Below are 17647 nucleotides of genomic sequence, written 5' to 3'. Positions count from 1 at the left end.
TGATGAACAATGTTGACAATCTTTTCACTTGTAAGCTGCCTGGAGCTTCAAGTATTTGATATTTTCTATGAAACTATTGCAATTTCTTGAGTCCAGATATAAAATGAAGATGAGGTAGAGGTGACAAGAATAAATTTTGGAGGACCAATGGATGGAAGATAGTGCTTTTAATGAGCACCAATGTTTTGTCCCCGTGATGACACATTTTGAGGAAGTTGAGGGGACTCAGGCTGAGCACTCCATTGTAAGGCCCCCTCCAAACAGGCATTGGAAAAGGCTGAAAGTAGCTATTGTTGAGTTACAATTCACATGTGATGAGATTCAGGAGAGATTGGCCAAGTGGCCTCTGGTAGGGGAGATGAATGAGGACAGTGGTATGGAGATGATCAAGGACACTTTATCAAATATTTCTCTAATGCTAGCTCCAAAGGAAATCCAATGATCTGGAAAAAGTTCTTCCAAACCAATATAAATGTTTTTTGATGGATGTCTTGGCAAAGAAGAGCCCTAATTTGGGATAGACTTCGGGTATTGGGCAAGACTTGATGTGTTGTGTAAATTTCAAGAGGAAAATAGTGATCACCTTTTCCTTCATTGCAAGATTGCATGGCTGATTTGGAGTCATTTCTGGGCTAAATTGGCATTCAAGTGGGGTGATTCAAAAAATTGTGGGCAAACTTTTTGAGTTGTGTGATACCAATTCTACTAGTTTGGACATAAAAATAATATAGAATGTGGTTGCGGCAATCATTATTGGGAGTCTTTGGCTTGAAAGGAACTCAATTAAGGCAAAGAGGTGAATTTTGATAGGATATGGGATAGGTTGGTCAACACCATTAAAGCATTTGGAGAGATTCATAAGAAAGATGATTAGAATGTAGGGGAAGGAGAATTGGGTTGGGAAAACTTGTGGACCAATTTTAGGGGCTTCATGATGGCTCCCTCTCTAACCAAAGGCAGCAATAAGACATATAAGTAGAAAAAGTCAGAGCATAGGTGGGTGAAGCTGAAATTAAATGGAGCTACTAAAGGGAATCTTGGAAAAGTTGCAGGTGGTTGAGTTTTAAAGATGCATGGGGGAAGCCGCTAGGTCTATATGATCAGGACTTCAAGATAGACACTAACAACTTGGCTAAGGCTAGGGCCCTAACTGCTATGGGGATTAATGATACTAGATAAAATAGGTGGAGAGAGCTCTAGATTAATGAGAATTCCAAATTAGTTATTGGGGCCTTAAAAGGGGGTGCAATTAAAAAATGGATATTATAAATGATATTAGATGGTTGTACAAGAAGGTACATAATCATTCATAAAATAACCTTCTCATTCAATGATCTCACTCAGACCAATACATGGCATGAAGAATGCACAATTTCCCTTTTAACCATCTACCTTAGGGTATTAACATGTAATCTCCATGATCTCCTTTACACTCCTAGTGTTATAACATCCTATAATAAACCATTCTAGACCCATTCCACAAGTTGGAACAGTTGTCACATAAAGTAGAATGTGTCATATCCACATGATAACCCTCAAACTACAAAGAAACTATCAGATATAATAGTCTATAGGAATAGTTAAGGTGAATTGAACATAATGGTTTAAATGAGCTTCAAACCATTTCAAATGAATGTTAGAATAGTATTCTACTATGTCCAATATGATTTCAATCAGAAAGAAGATTTGCAGCCACCAATTTGTAGAGAAAATCTCGCATTATCAAATTTTTTGTCTTACAACCCAGATCCTTCCACACCATCTTTTTTTGGGCATTTACATGAGTGTTTAAATACATTCTAAGCCTTCCAAACTACTTTCAACCAACTTTTTAACTAAAATTAGCCATTGGTGAAAAGTTGTCAACAAAAATTACTAAGTAACTTGACAACTTTTGAGAAAATTTTTGCATTTTACTCTTGCAACCATTCTAGAATAGACACTGGACTTGGATGTTCACCTTTATCAATATTGATTTTTGGGACATGCTTCTCAAATATAGGCAATTTCTTTATTGGACTGCAAGGTGAAGGAAATTCTAGTTGCACTACTAATGAATTGCCTAGAGTTACATTAAACTAATTCCAATGGCTAATATCAGAAATCACAAAAAATAGGCATGAATTATGTTCGAGTAAGACCATTCTATTGAATTCTATAAACATATATGAAAACCTAGAAAGGTATTTAAAGTTAGATACAAAAGTAACAAACAAAACAAAACATACCCCGATAATGTTATCAAATGAAGGCTACCTTTAAACATCACATACTCACACACTGTTTTCTCTACTACCATCTTTGAATAGCAATACCAATTCTGAGCACCAAAAGAGAAAGAGGATAAATTATTTTAATAAATTTTTAATATGGAGATAACCTTACGAGTCTTTCCATGGTATACAAAAACAAAGTAAATGGGTTACCTTGGTTTGGATGTAGAAATGAAGGTTGCTTTAGTAGTCCTCATCAACTATGGTTTATGGATTTCTTATGGGGTTGAGGTTGTTCAGAGAAACTATCAAATGACTACTACAAACTAGAACACTAAGGAGGGCTATAATTACCTAATTACAAAATAGCTAAGACCAAAGACAAACATGTATTCAAAATAAGAACTATTTGAATGGTGGCTTGTGAAGTGGAACACCATCTATTTTCATATGGGAGTTATGGTAGGAGAGAAATAGATGCATTTTAAAAAAAAAGGATAGGATAAGAATAAATTATTGACAAGATGGAGGTTTCCATTATCAAGATTGTGAATAATAGAATACTGAATATGCAAAAAGTGGTGGAAAAGATGACTTATTTGGATGAGAAGATAGAGGTAGATTGATTTGGATTTTGTGATTCCTTGGTATGTTAGTTTGAGCTTCACTTGGTTTCAAGAATACTACAATATTCTCTACTTAACAAGGCCAACCATGTGAAGGTGGAAGCTCATCTAGCCTCACCCCCCTCCCCCTACCATCAATCTAAATTACCCACTATCATCTAATTACATACTTCATTCATTCATCCATCCATTTATGAACTATAACATTCAATCAGTAAAATCACATAACATTCATTAATATGATATAAAATTCATTAATACACAATACTAATCAAGACTTCATTAACACATAACAATATTCATTAACATAAAATAAAAATCAATATTACTATGCAACATTCATAGATAATTACTTTTTAAAAAGTTCTTTCATTATCCAACAAGGTTTATCAAAGACCATTTTGAAAACATCATTTCTTCCTTTTGTTTTTCTTAGCTCTGTTAAGAAAAAGGCTGATAGGAGAATCAATATATTCCTCATTATCCTCCTCTTTTGGAACATATAATGTGAAATTATGATGGCTCCTCCTCTTTGGAGGAGCAAGAGGCTGCTACACTAAAGGGGGTTTTGTTGCAAGAACAAGTAAATGGGTTAAATTGGCATACTCTTTTTTTTTTTCTAACTATTACAAGTCTATAATTAAGTACTAGTACAACATAACATGCATTTTATTTACCTAACAATGCCACATCATGTACATTAACATTTTGATCCGTCGCCATGTCAACATGCTAAACACTTGGAACATGCTTTGCTCCTTCACCGTGATGTTCAACATGCTCTAAAATATTCAAAAAAAGGATACACATCAACTTGCAATTGATGTTAAATTATATTCATAATTGTATAATTAATTTCTAATAGAAAATTAATACCTCCACCACTATAATGCACATCATGGCCTTCATTACGAGAAGGTTCTATGATAGGATATGAAGGCTATAGTAAAATGTTATGCACATTGTTATGCAGTCAATTTATGTTCAAAACTAGCACCAAAAAATAATTTTCTCAACTATTCAATTTTATTTACTTTTCATCTAACCAAAAAAACCTATGTCTTATTTGGTGCACCACATTCTTGGGTAAGGCTTTTAGATTCTTGGCCTAGGCATGAAGCCATGACTTATAGCCTTCCTTCAAGGCAATTTTTCTATCTTCATCTATGAGCTCCACATTGAATTATGTGCCTGTTATTTTTTGCTTAACATCATCATTTTTCTATGTATGATTTCATTAAACAAAATTTTTTGCAACATTATCTTAAAAATATATATATATATATATGAAATTTCATTTCTGCTACATACAAGTCGAGACTAAAGATTCATATAGCTACTAGAGCCAAGTTTGTGTTGGTCAACCTTTTCTAGTCTCACTTTTGTAGCCATGGATGTGTCCTACAATCTATGAATAGTTTCAAACATGTTATATTATATATTTACAAAGATCGCTAATTAGTGCATGATTATAGTGTACTTAATACTATCATGACATACCTTCTTTTACCCTATGCTGGTTCATTTACTCTATTTTCACATAGCCTTTTGTCCTTTGCATCTTCTATTATTTCATTTCACTCCATCGATGGAATCATAGTAGGATGCTTGTACTTTGGGTTCTCCATAAGACCCCTTCTATATTTATCCCTCATAGTCTTTATATGCCTTGATGCTCTTTTCAGAAGTAGGGCAGTGTCAAAAATGTTTTTTTCCAAATAAGTCCTCAAAAGATGTAATTAGCTAATTTTTTAATTTAGAAGCCTATAAATTTCACCTTTTTTATTAAAAAAATTATTAGATCAATAAATTTAATATAGTACAATAAATGGAAGAAATGAAAAATTATGTAACAATGATATAAAACTATGTACCTTTTACATATTGTGGGTCCAAATAGCCTCAATGTCATATCAAAAAGATGGTCAAAGAAAACATTATTACCTACAAAAACATAAAGGGATTATTAGTCCAAAATGAGTTATGTATAGGTAAACTAAATTTACACTTTAAATAATAACAATTTTAAAGCACCTGGAAGCTTTCATAATTTTTTTTAAAAGTAAGTTTTCTTATTCAGCAATAATGTCCCTTGAAATGAACTAGTACTAGTCACATAGAGTGCTCTAGGAAATGGATCAGCTTTAGTAGTGCTGCTCTCTATTGCTCTATCAACTAAAGGTCTATCTATTAGTGCACAAAATAGGTACATGAGTAAAAAATCCACCCAAAAAAAGAACAATGCATGATTAGCACATTATGCAATATAGCAAAACAAGGTTTTACCAATTGTACTAGGCATAGATGATGATGTTTGCATGCTCCTTATTGCTGACAATGCACAAGGCAATATTGGACCGCAGACTGAAGGAGGCGTCTACACTTCATCGTGAGCTGAAGTATACAATATTGTTAGCAAAGAAATTTGCAATGGATAAAGATAAAATGGGATACTAGCTAGAAGCATCTAAAAAAAAGAGTTAATTGTTATAATGTTGATAAAAACAAACAAAGAAAGTGTTACTTATACAAAGGTTGTGTGCTACAACCCTCACCATGTTCATTGCGCGATGTCACAACTATCACATATTTTTGTACAAGAACACATAATGTTTTAGATCACGATCTATAAGATTCTATAAAATATTAACATCTATTGAACTTCTATTATTTCTTTAGATTAATTACTACTTACCTTCAAAGATTGGACCCTATGGTTCAATTCTTTTTTTAGTGTCTCTTTCTCCTTGCTTGAGTTTTTGGCACAAACCAATGAACCTTTTTACAAAGATTATACGAAGAAGTTCTCAAAGGTTTTCAAAAGAGTGATGCTACTTTGTAATAATAATTGTAACATTCTGGGTAGCATTTAGTTGGGGTAAAACTCACCACACTGGCTGTGTAAAGGGAAATATGTGTAAAGCTTCCTCCTTCTGAAGAGGGACCACAGCCTACTAGAGAATAAGGAAAGGTTGCTATATATTCAATGAATTCACTAACAAAAATGACTCACTACAAAAGTATAGAATCAACATGTTTTGAAGGTGAACAACCTTTGCATGTTAGTACAAACCACTACATGTTGTTAGTAGGAGGGAATTCTCAATTAAACAAATGATTGTGGGCATTAGATTGTTAAAGCATGGATGAGAGTAGATTAGAGGAAAATTTCACCATAAATTGAGGTTGATATGGCTTTAAAAAGTTTTTTTTTATCATAGTGCCCAATGCTTAATCACCTAGTCAAGATGAAAAGGTGGATTTATGGTGAAATACCTTTTTAATTCAATAGCTCTAACAATAGCATGAATTTTCCCACTAACGGGTAGAATATAAATAAGCTATGAATGTTTGTACATGCATTTCATCAAGTGTTTAACTGCTTAATGCACTAAGACCCACTTTAAAGGTACCAAAGAATAGTGTTTGGGGTGAAATGTTATTTCAAAAAGGCATATTTGGTGCAAATATGGGAACCAAAATCTTGGAGTTTTTCCTTGTTCATATTATCATTTCAAGGACTTAAATAAGAAATAAGATTTATCCATAATAATAGAAATGAACCTATTTTATCAATTTCTAAAGTTTCCAATTACCTTGTTGGTGCAAAAGCACCACACACAACCAAGTCAAAGTTTAAGATTATAAAGACCCCAAAGACCCTCAAAACAAACCAGAAGGATGGAATGTATAAATAGGATTATCAAACCAATTGGAAGGGTTTAGAACCTATAATGATACTAAAATAGTGGAATTTTTCAATCATATTATAATGTCCTCAAAAGACTCCTTTCATTGTGTAATGTCCTCTTACGGACTAAAGTCCAAGCTTTAATAATGTTTCAATAAGTATAGAAGGGGCATGGGATAGGTCTATATATTAGAAAAAAGGCGAAGCATCAAAATAAAGCCATTTTTGCTATTTAAAATTTAAATATTTAAAAAAAGTAATGGCTAGTTTAGGGATTGAGAAGTTTTGGGTTGTATGGTTAACATTCAACTCAACAAGTGGGAGTTGGTTGAGTTAGTTTCTTAAGTAGTTATGGGGGGTCTTTTATATGAGAGACGAAGTCTCTATTATGACATGGGGAGAAGAAGGATTGAGTTATGTATTGGTGAACAAGAAACCACAAATGAAAAATCTTTCTATTTTCTACAAATCGACTCCATTTTGAATTCTAATTTGATTGGATCTCCATATGTTTTGACTAAGTCACTTCATCTTTTGTTGTCTTTTGCTATTCAATTTCATATTATAGTAAGTTACTATCGCATTAGTTATAATTCAATCAGTTGCTCTTTATTGAAACTTCTTGTTGTAATACCTTAGGGAGAATGAAGGTCATTCCATGAACATAGCAGCCTAACATTCATGGAATAACATTACTTAACATGTATCATAAAACTCTAACTATGCATATGCAGATTTGTGTTTGATGGAAATGATCACAGTTAAGGAATAGTGTAAAGATATAATTGAATGCATTGTGTGGCAGTGAATGAGTTTCTTGAGAAGGAGTGGATTTTTAGCTTGGGAACATTCCAATGGATTAAAATAAATGTGAATCCATCACCAATTGGATGCAGGATTGGGTGGACAGTGAACATTGAGGAAGCCCTAGCAAAATCAGGGTTGGAGTCAAGAATTGGAGATCAAGAGTTGCAGGACTCTTGGGACTAATTCCTTTTGGAGTTGACCATTTGATGATATAAGAAAATGCTACCCAATATTAGGAAGTGCTAGGTGATTTTATCATGTAGTTCCTTTGTTAATAGGTCAACCTTTATGCATAAAAATAGGGCACTAGTCAAGGTTAATTGTGCTAGTCCAAAATAAACATAAGAAAGTCTATGATGTGTTTTAGTACACCAAACAGGGCATAAGTAAGCATCATTACATTTTCAACTATCTTGAAAAGGTAGAATTATTTACATTCTAAGTATGTAGTAGGACTAATAGGTAGAGTATTGGGCTTTTAGGTTCAATTTGAGGAGATTTTGTGAAGTAGGGGTATGGAATTGTAATAGAGTATTAGTTGTGAGTCTATGAAACCAAATCCATCATTGTGTGGTATTGTGAAAGCCTTGACAATTTAGCATTAGAGGTTGTTGATAGGCTAGAGTACCTAAACCTTTGAAATTACAAACTCTTATTGTGTTTTCTAATACCACCACACTATACTACTACATCACTTGCAATTTGAATATCTTGATGTGGTCATTTCCACATTCCCATAATTTGTAATAGTTTAGAGAGTCAAAAAGGAAGTTTTTTGACCTCTACATTTTCTCGAGTCTTGCCAAAGGCATGTTGTAGGTTTCTTCAAGGGAGTTTAATAAATGAAGAATTTAACCTTAGTGAGATAATACACATAGTTAAAGTTTTCATTATCTACTAAAGCTTTATGTCTGTAATATCATGGCAGCTAGTACTTGTGCACAGTTAATGGAAGACTGTATTGGAAGAAAACTCAAACCCAAATAGGAAGACACATATAGGATAAGACTTGTTTTCTTTTTTGTTTTAGGGATCTTTAAACATGGAAATGAATTTACTTTGGAATGGATGGAGTTGAAAATAATTTTGTAGAGGTTATCATTCTCTAGCAATACAAGACCATGCAAAGACAACTTCAACCTATATGAAGATTGTCAAAAATTATGCTATTTCACGGAGCTGCTAAACACTAGATAGCATGCAGGGTTTCAAGAACTCATACACTTAGTATGTTTTCTATATAATTTCTATCCTCAACAAGGACTAGATAGATATTGTTTCTTTTTTTTTTTTCTTGAATTCCATGGTAGCATTTTCTTTCGGTGAAACAAATTTTCTCTTCATGGTATTGTGCCTAGATGGATAACCTTCACTAGGTATCTTTGAACTATGCTTTATTCATACCCAATGATGGTGTTATTGACCCGAACTAGACTTTGTCTGCACTAATGTGTTTCATGCAAATGGATCCCCCTTTCTTTGCAAATATGGGAATGTTTAGGTGAAAATGCTTCTCGGAAAGAAAATATGTCATTATTGTATTGATGAAAAGTTTTGGATGGTTTCATTGTCAAGTATAATACAATAAAGTTAAGAAAAAACATTCTTATCAAACTAAATATGGTATAGGTTTTAAAGTCATAAATCATGGAATGAGTCTCTAAAAGACATTAATTCACAATGAGTAGAAATAGATATTGAAGACCTTAGAAGGTAAAATACAAAACAATTAAAGGGTATGAGAGTGTCACAATGAGGAATAATACAATGAGGTAAAATACAAAATATCAATGACACCTCTCCTTTGTTATCTTCAGCCAACATGGGAATAATCATCTATGGTAATGGGTAATCCTATAATGTACAATGAACTGCTGCAACTACATGCATAACAAAAATGATCAAGAATTTGAGCAATGGTCTTGCAAATTCTATAAGGTATCAAAATGTTTTAGTTTAAAACACAACTAGATGGGATCATTCATTTTGGTAAAAATTGGCTATAGCTATGATCATTTTTGAGCATTTTTTAGAAGATGGTATTCATGGAATGAACCTTGCCAAGGAATACACTATTTTAGTATCATTATAGGTTCTAAAACCTTCCAATTGGTTTGAAAACCCTGTTTATACATTCCATCCTTTTGGTTTGTTTTGAGGGTCTTTGGGGTCTCTATAATCTTCAACTTTAGCTTGGTTGTGTGTGGTGCTCCTACACCAGTAAGGTAATTGGAAACTTTAGAAATTGCTAAAATAGGTTCGTTGCTATTATTATGAATAAATATTACTTCTTATTTAAGTCCTTGAAATGATAATATGAACAAGAAGAAACTCCATGATTTTGGTTCCCAGATTTGCACCAACAATCATAGCACAAGGTATCTCACCTTGTCCAAAATTAGTGGTCTCAACACCAAAACCACTAGATTTACCTCAACTAGAGTCTGCACCAAGAACACCAGATTTAACACCTTGACCAAAAATAATAGTCTCAACCTCCTTCTAAATGAGAGTAGAGCCTATAGACTTAACAAGAGACATAATGTCGGAGGAAGAGAATATTAGTACATATGCTATCAAAGGAAACCATACCGACTGTCAAATCACAGCCACTAAGTTGATCACACTGAGGGCTGAATTAGGAGGGTTGAAGACCAAGATTATCAACCTCAAAAGGAAGATAGGGAGTCTCTTGAGATTCAACCTCTATGTGATACATAGTTCAACAACTTCTATGCGTCTCATGTAGTAGAAAGTATTAGGTAAGGATGTTGAGAATGAATGAAAATATAATGAACTATTCAAGTTATTTATGGATGACTAGAGCCATGTGCTCCATCAATTGGGATGTGACATAAAATCTATTGGCCATGCATATCTCTCCAAATCCATTTTGTTCTTAATATTATGCTTGTCTATAGGGGCTTTTTGTGAAAACTCTTTTTATTTTCGTGTTGATTGGTAAATTGGACTATGGTTCTAGTAAGAACATCTTACTACTTCTTAGTCTTCCCAGCATAGCTACTAGCTTGCTACACTTCATTTCCTAGGTAAACATTTCATCCACTTACAGATTACTCCTAGATTCTACTATAAATATGTCATTGGACTATGTACTATCAATTATAGCTTACAATCTGTCATTTTTCTCTAGTGTAGTTTTTGATATTGATTTTTTTTTAGTGTGCTCTAGTTTCTAGTTGTTAGGCTATAGTTTTGTAAGGGAGAGCACCCTTTTTTTGTTGCTGATTAATATCCAAAAGAAGCCAGTCAATACAACCATTTCCATTAGACAAGAGCTTATGGGATAGCAAGAAATTTCTAATTCCTACATTGCCAAAAATATGTATTGAATTTTCAAAATTTTGAAATACTCCCACAGGGGTTTCTACATTTAGGTGTAATGCGTATATTTGAAAGATGCAAGATTTTCAAGAACTAGCCCTATTGATAAAAATAATATAGTGGACTAGGAAACCTGGACAACAAAATGAAAAGTTTAGGCCATTATAAATAATATTTACAATTTTTATATCTTTTTGTACAGCCAAATCCAACCATAAAAAAACACCTCTTGTAGCTGCAAAGTCAAACCTAAATAGTTAACTCACACCATAAGCTATATTTCTCAACCTTTAAACTCAGGGTGCTTAATCACAAAAATCTTTCACATAGGAAAAAAATTAAATGGCAACGTAAACAAACAATGAATCAAAATAAGAGTTCAAATAGCCAAAATATAAGGTTGATTAAGCTCTTGGAGAAAGATCTGACTTATGAATGTGATCATCTAAAAATAAGTTGCAATAAACATGAATGGAAAAGATTAACAGAAGGGTAAATCAAATGAGTGGCAAAAAGTTGCGATACAAAATTTACTAGCTTGAAAAGTTGTGATAAATTTTTAAAAACATTTTAATAGAAAAACAAATACCCCCAGCTATTATATTAGATAGGTATGCAAGGGGATAAACTCACTAGACATTTTTATGGATGAACTAATAGAATGGCACCACACTATTTAATATGCTCTATGTTATCAATTGAAAAACATGTTTACATTACTTAAATCCTCCTCACAAACTTGAATAAGAGATGCTAGTACTATGCTCTATTTATTCCAAGGATATTATATGTGGAAGTACTGAAAAAACTTGAATGTTTTAGCCTTCTTTTATCTATTGATTAATACAAAGGAATTCGGAAATGCATCTACCAAATCTCTTAGTCATTAAGAGACATCTGGCTAACCTATAGTCTATGGGCATTGAGGGCTAAAGATGAGGAGCTTTGAGAGAATCAGGAGATAGGAAGGCATAGAGTAAATCCACCCAATCAGTATTTTGCCCTTTGAAGCCCTTTATACATCCATAACTAGCAATCTGATCTCTTTTTCCTTCCTCTTGCTGCTTTTCTTGCATTCTCCACTACATCTAGATGAATACCATGATTCACAGCCCCCTGCAAGAAAATAATCATCATGAATAATGTTAATCTAAGAAATTATTCATCCTACAAACCCTATCCCAAAAAATTAAGAAAACTTGTTTCCCAAACCCTATCCCACAAAATTATTAAGGGGATACAAATTCTATGCCAGTTGCCTAAACAACAGTAGCAGTAGTAATAGAGGCATAAAAATTTACATGTGAATTGGTGAATCACTTCTGGCTTTGTCCTTCCACTAGTATATTTGCACTTTTTTTTCTACCAAAATTTATGACCTAACCTATGATTCCTTCTTTTTTTTGGTTTTCATTCCCATATTTGTCGAAAATAAAAATTGTATGCCTGATTTGGTCAAAATTTTGACCAACCTATGTTTTCCCAAGTTGAATTTTGACCAACCCAATGTTAGAAAAAAAGAAAATGTTTCATTCCCATGTAGGTAAAATATAAAAAATTTCATTCATTTGTAGGTATGAGCATGGGTAGTACCAAAATTCAAATTCATTTGCATTGGGTGGGCTTTTCTCATTTTGGTAGCTTTCCTCATTGACCATCCCACCTACCTATGAGGAAAAGATATGAAGTGGTACTCTAACTTTTTAGATCGTGAATCCCATCTAGTAGTTTAAGAAAGAGTTCCCCTACCTTTCATTCCTCCTTTCCTACTTGACAAATTGTTCCAATCCTTGGTTGGCACTCACTGTCGATGAGAAGATCAATCAAGGAAGGAGGGAGACATTGATCTAGCTGGCAGGTAGCAAGACTTCTTGTCCCTAGCTTGACGCCGCTTGTGCAACTCCGCCTGAATCTTGGAGTCAGTCATATTTTGGGAGCGCAAGCATATAGATTGTTGCTCTTGTTAAATTTTCTTTATGATTTTTTATAGTGCTTATTAATATCATTTTTCAAATTTATTAAATTCCTTCATATTCATACAGCAACCAAATCATGTATAGTGTGTCAAATGACATTTTGAATATGCTCTTGCATTTGCTTTCAATCCACATCTTTCATTTTATTTATCTTCTGTGTGCAAAGCTCTTTAGATTAAGGATAATGTAGACCTTATAGTATTTTTGTTTTTGAAGTAAACCCTAATTTTGGGTTTTATTTGAAATTCATGTATGAATCCAACCTCCAACATATATTATGTTATGGAATGATATTTTTTAATGTAGTTAGCATGTCACCTAACGGTTCTATCTTGTAACCAAAAACATGATAATCCAAATTGATTTGGGAGCTATAGAGCATAAATTGTGTTATGGAATGACATTTACAATCATAGCAAGAGAATTACCTAATGGTTTAGTTTTGCACCTAGAAACATGGTACTCCAAAAAAAATTGGTAGATCTCAGGCATAGATTTTATGTCATGGAATGGCATTTCCACTTATAGCTAGATTATCTAAGTTCCATCTTGCAACCAGAAACATGACACTCCAAAATGTTTTGGGAGCTATCATTCATATGTTATGTGTTAAGGGATGACATTTCTAATTATAGCAATAATATCATCTAAAGGTTAATAGCTCTACCTTACAACCAAAAACATGGTAGCCCAAATTGTTTTAGGAACTCACATGCATAAATTGTGCTATTGAACACTAAACCAGTATGAAGTGGACTACAATCTAACTAATCAGGATCAGACCATCAGTAGTTTACTTTTCAAAGATCCATTGGCCTTAATAGCAAGCAACTTTAATGCTCATTTGATTCTACAATTAGTTTAAGCCTTTATCTCATTGGATTTCATATAACAATTTGGTTGTACTTACAGTGTAAAATTGTCAAATTCACATAATCAAGAATGTCAAAAACATATTTCAATATTATTTACAAATATGTTGTCAACTGAAAATGTAGCATTATTGAAATTTCCAAATGTAGTTGTCCATACAATCTAAAATGTCAACCATAGCAGACTTTTACTTTCATTTACATTTGGAGAAGTGATAAATATGAAAACCTTTTTCTCCAAATTTAAATTAGCATATGAAGATTATAAATAAGGAATAATGTGATTACTTTCCTAGTTCAGTCGTGTGCCACAACTACTTTCCTCTACCCCAAATTACATTTCCCCTATAGGTGAGACATTTGTGGTCCTCAACCTAACAATTGTAGGAGCATTACAAATTCTTAAGAATTTGGGTTATGGAAAAATTGTCATATAATAATCTTACTCTCTCAAATTCATTTTTGTTTAGAAGGCACACTTTTGAATTCTTTAGAAATGGTTCAAAATTTTGTAATCTACAAAACTTTGGTAGCTTTGATAGTGCATCTCCTTGTTTTAAAATAATTCCCTATAGCATAGCTCTCATCATTACTTCAACAAGCCAAACTCATTGCAAAACTACTAGTAAATAAGTGTTCTTACACACATCATGCATAGGCATTATTAATAGTGATCACAAGGTCTTTACTTACAACAACAATTTCATCATTCATTTTTCTATTTCATTATTCCTAAAGAATTAGTATAAGCATTAGGCCCAAATTCATTTCTTATCTACACCCCAGAACTTCCACAATCCTATCTTGTGGAGCTCTTATTGCAACCGATTCAACATTTTTCCTTTTATTTCTTTTAGTTCGTTGATAATCATTAACATTCAATGCATTAGATTCAAGATGACTTTTCTGATCATCCATATCATACATCCTCTACTTTTAATTTTAACTTTTCTTCTAGGCACTTCCAAATGATCTATAGAATTATTAATTTGAATTTGCAACATTGCATTCTTCTAACCCTGCAAACTATCATCACTCATCCTAACATTTTCCATCAAAATAGATTTAGGATATCATTGCTTCCTACTTCTTCATCCTTATGCTTGGGCTCCTTGCATGTAGGCCTAGGGTGAATAATAGTAGGGGTAGAAAAGAATTGGGCTGGTATAGCTGAATCTACCCCCCACATCCTCAACTATTGAACTCAATATATAACCAGCCACTCCCTCTACATTCACACATTGAAAACTACAGAATAAGAGTTCCATTGAAATCTACAAGAGAATCTCTAGAGAGAAACCTCTAATTTGCAAATTAAGCTATCTAAAGGTATGCTTACTTTGATTATTTCTAATTTGTTTTTCCAAAATGTTTGTATGAGGGTTGATTGATCCTCATAATTTAGATATTTGGTATAGTTATTCCTCAAACTCTAACATTAAGCTCCATTGTGATGCATTATAATCTATTATCCCAATGTTATTTTAGATTGATCGATATGTATCCTCATTTTATTCTTTTCTTTTTTTACATAGATGCATGTTTCTAAAAGATGTAATACAAGATCAGGGAGTTGGATCATCTGAAGAATTCTTTCCCCCTTTAAATTTACAAATTACTCTTATGAATCATTTGAAGAGGACACTAAATTTCTTATGATCATCTAAGGTCTAAAATAGAGTCATCTAGATTATGTTTTATGACTGAATCCTAGACTGCATATTATTATTAAATTTTCATAACATCATGCATCCAGGTCTCAACCTTAGTGATTTTGATGATTAATGTGTCAAATTACAATTTACCATTAAACTAAACCATAGCTACAATCCGTGGTGGTGGCTAAAGTTTTAAAAAAGCTCTTTAACCTCTGTAAAATTAAATCTCAGTTACCTTAACTAGTCTTAACTCTTAGTCAACTGTGGGTTAAATTGTAGTTGGGTCTTCCTTTCCCATATTTGTTTGTTTGCAAGTTTGTGTTTTCTTTAATTTTAGAACATTTCCATTTGAATGAAACCAATGGCTTTAACCAATAGATGAATCCCAGTCATAGAGGATTTACCAAGCTTATCTCAATCAGCAACCCAAAGGATGTGGAGTAGAAGAATTTGTAGCTACCATCACTTGGGAGTTGGAGTGGATGATGTCAACATGTAATCTAAAGTCTACACTTTATACCCCCTCTATCCATGTCTTGGCTTACCCAAACCTCCACCTACATCGATAGGGTAATTCAACAACATTGGTACTCTTCTTAACATATACCATTACATAAAAATTCAAGTCAATTAAATAATACTTGCATGTGTAATCAGTATACACCATGAAATAAATATATTCTTCACTAGTGGAAATAAACAGTGACATATCAACTTGTTTTCATTATCCCTTGAGATAACATTTAGAATCAATGCATTTCCTAAGGCATTGCTATGTTCATCATAGTATAGCTTAAAGAACAAATACTAGAAGATATTGATTCTTGAATGAGTGATACAATAATTTTATGATATAAATATTTTTTTCTTGTGGTAACCAACTGAGTTTTCAACCACCCTATGAGTAGTTATTGCTCACTCAAATTTTTAAAATGAACAGCATAGCAAATTTTTCATTGTAAGATTTGATTTTTTTAAACCCATTTAGTCATTGAGAATAGAACAAAAATGTAGAATTATTCATTCTAAGCCAGAGAATCCTTGTGAGTAATAAAATTTCATTGTTCACATTTTCTAAAGTAGAAGGGGAATGGTAGGCCTTCAGATATATTGTTAATCTTATTGCAAATGTAGCTTCTTTTCATTTACCACCCTTTTTAACTATACAGTGATTCTAGTTGTAGTTTTTTGACTTTCAAATAAGATATTTTCTTTTTCATTAAATAGAAGGAAAATGGCTATTACTTTCAGTCGGCCATGAAAATTAATTACAACATTAACAATACTTTCAGTGGTGTCACCATTTCCTCACATTTTGTTTAAAGTTCTCACTACATAATATGTAGAAGTGGAGCTAAATCATTTTCCCATTTTTTATTGTAGACAATTGTTGTTATGGGAAGTATTGCATACTTGATGGACACAAATGGGGAGTTCATAAATTCTTTCAGCGATGGATGGGATCGACTATTGTCCAAGCATCCCATACCATTCTACTATTGTTTTGGTTTGTTTCTTATATTTTGATTCAATTTTTCAAATAGGTTGTCTACATATCCATTATTTGTTATTGATTGTTGCAGATCATAAAGTTAGAATTACATTTTTTTTTTTGAAAATTGTATCTTTTCTTGCACACAATTTGAATAATTCAACTCAATTCAAAATATAGGATTTTTTACTTTTTTCATAATTATGGGTATTGGAGGACTGATAGTGCACTGTTCATTAGTCAATAACAATGATCCATGTATGGTAGGATACCATAGTTGTTGTTATAGATGAGATACTTTGGATTGTTTTCCAGCATCCATGGAAGCTTGTGGTGCTCTCTTGGTTATTTTTGTAATTATTTTTGTGATCCTTGGCATTGCCTATGGGCTACCAGTAGCAACAATGGCAATTTAAATGATATGGAAAAGACACTATCACATATTGACAAAGAGGGAACTCACAAAGGTGATTTTTTAAACTCATTTGGACTTTGAGATCTACAAGACAAATAATTATCTACATTCATCTTTATTATTTCAAATTTTTGTTTATCTTTTATTTATTTATTTTTTCATTGTATTCTATTTTTATTTTTAGGAATATGTTGTTGAAGACCTGCATGGACACTACACACCTCCTAAGAAAGAACCAGAACATGAAGAATGTTTGAAAGCCTTGAAGCTCCTATAGGTCCATTTGAAAACCAATAAGGTGTTTGTACCAATTTGATATTTTATTTTCTTCCTTGGCCTTTCTGGTAATTGGGACAAGTATCTTTAGATATGTAAATGTCTATGTGTATCAAGCATGCATAAGTTCACATTTATAATAGGCCTAAGAATGGACTACTCTATGACTATAAGTTAATTTCAACTATTCAATTTCTCCTACAAGTTGATGGTTTTATATTTACCTTCATTGGAACCATAGACCAAGGCAATGTAGCAATATTAGTTTTGATATCA

General features: G+C 32.7%; 1 pseudogene; it reads left to right on the top strand.

Annotated features, from left to right (window-relative positions):
- Positions 1-196: 196 nt before the first annotated feature.
- On the top strand, positions 197-17372 carry LOC149543941 (uncharacterized; annotated as a pseudogene).
- Positions 17373-17647: the final 275 nt, after the last annotated feature.

The sequence above is a fragment of the Cupressus sempervirens genome, chromosome 8 (assembly GCF_028749045.1).
Source record: "Cupressus sempervirens isolate cs-2001-9-10 chromosome 8, ASM2874904v1, whole genome shotgun sequence".
NCBI classification, from domain to species: domain Eukaryota; kingdom Viridiplantae; phylum Streptophyta; class Pinopsida; order Cupressales; family Cupressaceae; genus Cupressus; species Cupressus sempervirens.
This window is presented reverse-complemented; position numbering and strand designations above follow the sequence as displayed.